This window comes from Heloderma suspectum, chromosome 7 (genome assembly GCF_057233095.1).
Source record: "Heloderma suspectum isolate Gila_16-S chromosome 7, 16-S_ref, whole genome shotgun sequence".
NCBI classification, from domain to species: domain Eukaryota; kingdom Metazoa; phylum Chordata; class Lepidosauria; order Squamata; family Helodermatidae; genus Heloderma; species Heloderma suspectum.
In genome coordinates, this window is record NC_139464.1 from 45,948,531 (window position 1) to 45,954,530 (window position 6,000).

At 45.5% G+C, this 6,000-nt stretch overlaps 1 protein-coding gene across 2 annotated transcripts in view; it reads right to left on the reverse strand.

Annotated features, from left to right (window-relative positions):
* The window catches only part of RANGAP1 (Ran GTPase activating protein 1), a 35,152-nt gene extending 30,795 nt beyond the window's left edge, over positions 1–4,357 (reverse strand). The window contains exon 1 of one of the 2 annotated variants that reach the window (XM_084809952.1): positions 4,057–4,357. The gene's annotated coding sequence lies outside the window, so the exon portion shown is untranslated. Of the gene's footprint in view, positions 1–3,410; positions 3,646–4,056 lie in introns of those variants that run through there. The other variant, XM_084809953.1, reaches the window with a different exon arrangement.
* Positions 4,358–6,000: the final 1,643 nt, after the last annotated feature.

The following is a 6,000-nucleotide window of genomic DNA, read 5'->3' on the forward strand; positions in this document are numbered from 1 at the left end:
CTCTTTGATTATGGACTAAATCAATATTCACTATTCTTGCATTTTTGGGTAACTTTCACACTGAATATTCTTCCAAGCCACATTGTCCAGATAGGCTAAGAGTGCCTCTAAAGTTCACAGCAAGACATTCTGCCATCTCACATATTATTTCAAAATGTTCTGCATTAATATCACTGTTTAGATAGTACGGAATACCATTTGCTTATCACTGCATGCCTGCACCAGAACATAGGTCCACAGCACTGCCTTTGCTTGCCACCTTCTAAAAGATCACCTTCACACTATTTTTAGACTGGAGGTGTCACATTCCCCCATGAACCTAATTATACCTACTAGCATTAACATTCTGTTAACTACCTTTTAAACTACCTGGGTTCCACCTGAATCCTGTTCGAAAAATGGTGGTTCGACATATTCTTTCAACTCTGACAATATGGAAGCGTCAGGTCCAGAGGGAGTAGACCAATGAATACCAGTTGCTGGGAGGCAACAATAGGAAAGGGACTTTGCCTTCATGTCCTGCTTGTGGGCTTCCCAGAGACAACTGTGGGAAACAGGATGCTGGACTGGATTCTGTCTGATTCTACAAGTCGTATCTTATGTTCTTAAACAGCATAATAAGCAACTACAACAACAATCATACAACATGCTAATCAAATCCTGCCCTACTCATTGATAGCCCTGTCCTCAATTTTAGGCAGCCTGCTTTATAGAAGGTAACCAGGGGAAGCAGTCTATTTGGCTTCAGCCCTAAGAGTGTATTCAAAGCCTCCTTCAACATCAGAGTCTTGGAGGAGGGCCTGTATCTGCCAGCTTGTGTGCTGCCTGCACTTGCAGACACGATGCTCGAGTCATGAGCTGCACCTAAGATCATCAGGGATTCTTACAATTATTTATGTAAGTCTTTAAAAATATGCATAACCTGCCTCTTCACGTGCACAAGGCAGCTTACAATAGCGAGCTAAACACATGATATAATTCTATACAACTATCATGCTCATCAATATGGCAACAGATCAGTGCTTTTGTTTGGACAGATATATACGTTGCAAAATGATGTAGGTAGTCATTGTTGACCATATGGCTATCACTGTTGCAAGGCAGCCCACAAACGGCTTTGCAGTGGCTCTGGCTCTACCTAGACAGCAGGGGCTATTGCTTGACCCTATAGCTATTAGCTATAGCTATCCTCCACCCCGCTCCCTGCTATTCAACACTGACACGAAACCACTGGAAGAGGTTGTTCAGGGATTTGTGGTGCAATATCGTCAATATGCTAATGAAACCCATTCTTTTCATTTCCATCCTATCCTAGAAAGTTTGTTCAGAGATGGGCTAGCAAGCTAAAACTTAACCCAGATAAGACAGAAGTGCTGGTTGTCAGTAGGATGTTAATCCTGTGCAAGATGTAAAGTCTGCCTTCAAAGGATCAGGCTTGCCGTTTGGGATTACTTCTGGACCAGCTTTGCTCCAGAATAGTCAGGTAGCAGCTGTGGCACTGACTGCGCTCTTTCCTTCAGAAGGCAGATCTGGTCACTGTCAAACATGCCTTCATCACATATAGATGATACTGTTAAGGACTCAATGTGAGGCATCTCTGAAAGTATTTCAAAACTTCAGCTGATTCAAAAGTCTACACCCAGGGTTTGGGGCTGTGTTTTTTCAGAGAATTTGACTTCAGTTATCATTGGCTTCTGGTTCACTTTAAGCACAATTCAAAACTGTTGGTAATTTTCTTTAAAGTTCTGAATCAGGGACAGGGAACCTGTACCCCTCCAGATGTTGTTGGACTACAATTCTCATGATCCTTGACCATTAGCTGTGCTGGCTGGAGCTGATGGGATTTGACATCCAAAAACATCTGGAGGGCCACAGGTTCCCCATCCCTGCTCTAAATAGTTTGGGGCCAGGTTACTTAAAAGGCTCACTTCCTCCCACCCATCCCTATGATTCTGACTACCCACTGTGGTCATTCATATTCTACCACCATCAATACTGTAACTGGTGAAGACAGAGGGCAGGGCTTTTCAGCTGTGGCACTTTGGTGGACCTCTCTATTACCCCAGGAGATCTCATTGTATTTTGACACACCGCTAAGACATTTTCTTACACCATCTTTTGTGTTACCTCATCATAAGAACATAAGAGTCATGCTGGATCAGACCAAGGGTCCATTTAGTCTAGCTTCTGTTTTCACAGTAGCCAACCTGTTGCCTGTGGGAAGCCTACAAATAGGATATGAGTGAAATAGCACTGTCCCGCTCATGTTACCCAGCAACTGATATACAGAGGGATACTATCTCTGATACTGGAGGTAATATAGCCATGATGACTAGTAGCCTTTGATGGCTTTAGGGCGCAATGCTATAGGGATAGGTGGCTGCCTCCGAACTCAGAGGCGACCGCCTATCCAACAAAGGGCAGAAGCATGGAGGGGATCTTTCCTTCTGTGCTTCTCCTGCCCTGGATTTGCAGCTAGACAGCCAATTTTCACTATCTAGCCACAGGAAGGCAGAGCGGGGGGAGGAGGCTGCTGGACAACACATAGAATGTGTCATACCAGCATTTCTACCTTCCCCACCCCAGAACACCCTGTTTTGGCCGCTCTGCGCTCCTCTTCTGAGCACGGAGCGCGAGGCTGTTCTGCACTGCCTACGAGGCAGTGCGGAATGGGGGGAGGTCGGTTCTCCAGGAACTGACTTCGGAGCTGCTGACTAGCAGCCATAGGATTGCTCCCTCCTCCTCCATGAGTTTGTCTAATCCCATTTTAAAGCCATCCAAACTGGTGCCATCACTACTACTTCTTGTAGCAAATTCCACAGTTTAACTATGCACTGTGTGAAGAAATACTTCCTTATATCTATCCTGACTCACCCACCAATCAGTTTCATGGGATGACCCTGGGTTCTAGTATTATGAGAGAGAGAAATGTTTCATGTTGTCAGTTTTCTGGTCTGGCTGTTGAGTTTTTATTTATTGTTGGTTGTTGTAAGCTGCCTTCCTGAAAACCAGGATATAAATATTTTAATAACACATTAAAATGGTCCTGGGATGGTTTGAGTTGTGCACTCCTATTCTTATAAACATCCTAGTGACTTGTATCTGTGCTGAACTACTGAAACCACATTATCAACATCTCTTCAATTCAGAAATAGCTATAACATTATTTACTAGTGACTTGTCATGACAGTGAAAAAGTAGACAGAGTCACTTCCCAAAAAAAATCCCGGAAGTGTTAATTAACCTATGTCGTCCCCCCCCCGTCCTATTCCTCCTACTTTGTAGTAGATTTCTTTACGCATTTCCTATTGTTGAAAGTTATTATTTTTCTCGTCAGTCATTGCTCAATCAAACTAGATACAATGTAAGCAGTTGTTTAGCCAGTGTGGGTTGCCATCGTATACACTTACTTGGGCGTACGCCCCATTGGATTCTATGGGACTTCCCAGTAGGCATACATGGACTGCACTGTCAGCGTCTTTCCCCGTTCTTCTCTAAGCAACGCCACGACAGAGGAGAGGCAGGCGACGAATACGAGCCTACCCGAGACCGTCGCGCTGTAATGCCAGAACTTCACACGCACGCAACATAATTACACAACCTGCCCAAGTCTCCCTAGCCATTCCGCTCTCACGATGGAGACCTAAAGCGGCTGAGCCAACGAGGGCATAACGTCATACAGGGAGGAGACGGAGCGGCTTTGGTCGGAAGAAGTGTTCAGCGGAGGGGAGGTCAGATCGGCGTCTCCTCTGACAGCCCAAACACGAGCTCAGCCCCTAGCAGCCCGTGATACGTGTACAGCGGAGATATATGGATGAGCCTACACGTGTAATCCAAAGGGCAAAGAGCAAGTGCCTCCTTTCCCAACAGTGCCGATCTCTTCCTCGCCTGCCTGCCCGCCCGCCCGCCCCCCCGTCCCCGGTGTGACCGGAGCGGAGCAGATCTCAGGACGCGAAATTACGGACTCACCTTCCCGCCAACTTACCAACCACCCTACAATAAATCAAGCCAATCAACTGCCCGCACCTGCGCGAGCGGATCCCCGCGGCCGCTTACCTGCGAAGCGTCTGATTCCAGCCTGTCACGTTGCAGCTACTACCGCAGCCGCAGCCTGCGAGGATGATGGCGTTAAGGGAGGCGGAGGATTTGAAAGCCGGCAGTTTTGTTTCCTGGGTTGTGATTCGCTCCTTAGCTTCTCCGCCTTTTGCGCTTGCGCTGGATGGCTCTCTCTTTCCCTCCTCTCCTTCCTCACTCTTTGTTGTTTTTGCTCCCAAAGGCACTCAGGCAATTGTAGAGCGGAGGCGGCGAGAGGAGGTCACGATTTCGTGCCTTATAACGCAGCTGCTTGTCGTGAGGCATCCTGGGAGTTGTAGTTTTTGTTAATGAAAATGTGGTCACCTTTCCCCACATCCTTTTTTCATTTTGTGGAGGAGGGAAGGAGGTTGCTTGCGTTCATCACAACTTTATTACGAGAGGGGGCGAGGGAAGTGTGCGCGCAGAGGGGTTGGACACGATTATGGATTTTAAGCAGGGTTGCTACCTATTTTCTGGCAGAGTTGCCGCGCCTTTAACAACCGCATAGCAAGCGGACATTTTAACAACCTCATTTCTGTGTCTGGAAATGCTGCATCTTAATTTATGTTTTCTCGTGCAGTTATTAAAGGTATTGGAGTCTTGCTAGGAAAAAAAGGGAAGGATTTTCTAACAAAGCTTTGGTGATGAGGGGATGTCTGTACTGAGGAAATAAGCCACCTGAGACCATGGCGGATAGGTTGCCAACTTTTTCTTCGGGTAGGACTCTTCTGACTATAACAGCTACATAACGCGCAAATGCAGCTGCTGGCCCTGTTGCCAGCGTAGAGAAGCGGCGATGTTAATAACTTCACCCGAACGTTTTCCCTTATGGCCTTTATGTTAACAGTGGTGCACTTCGGTACTTTGAAGCTCTGAATGTAATCGTTTTATAGCCCACCCCCGGACTTAATGGTCTTGCCCCGGAGGGGTCTACTTTAGATGGTGCATTACATCACTCATATTTAAATGTGGTAAGCCAGCTCTGCTGCATTTGGGGGCTCCTCTGTTTATTCTGTTGAGTTGGACCCTGGACTTACCCTAAGTTGGACTTATTACCTCTACCCCTAAGTCCTGCCCTGAGTACACTACTGGGTGTTAAAGCCACAGGAATTCTTTTAGAAAAAAGTTGGCAAACGTATATAGTGGAGTGGATGGGATTCTAGAAAATAAAATTCCTTTTTGGTGTGATTAGATTGTTTACCAGTCTTCTTAGGTTCCGTATCATCTTCCTTTGGAGATCGTAAAACTCACTGCTGTGTGAATACTAAACGTGAAAACTGGCATATTTGAGTGCAGTGCTGCTATAACTAGATGATTGTGAACTGGTGTGCCCGTCAACATGCCTGTCAGTATGTCACACACTTATTTGCTAGCAACACTTATTTGCTAGTATGTTAATGTTAGGTTTGAGTCATCAAGACTGCAATCCTATATACTCTTACTTGTGAATGTCCCAATTAACTAAATGGGACTTGCTTTGGGGTAGATACTGGTAGGATTGCACTGTTAAAAAGTTTTCAAATAGTTTGCTGATGTATTTATATATTAGTTAGATGCAGTAATGCTACCACACTTGCTCAGGACATGTGCCACACTACACACTGCATCTCTGTATTTAGGCATTAAGCCCTTCTGGAACACAAACACTTTGAGAAATGTAGCTCAGATGGTTGCTAGGCAAAACTTTCCCTGATGTGATCCTTGCCCTGTTCTACTGAAGAACAGCCTGATACTTTGGGCACACCTTGAACAAAAGGTTGCACCCATGAACTACTTCTATGACTAGCCATTGAGGCTCTTGTTTTTCATGCATTTACCCCATTTTCCTTCCTCAGTTTAAATACTAGCTCATTCTGTGGTCTACTGTGTGTAAGAAGGGGGAATCTTTTTATTTTTAAAAAACTGATAAGTACTCATTTAATTTGG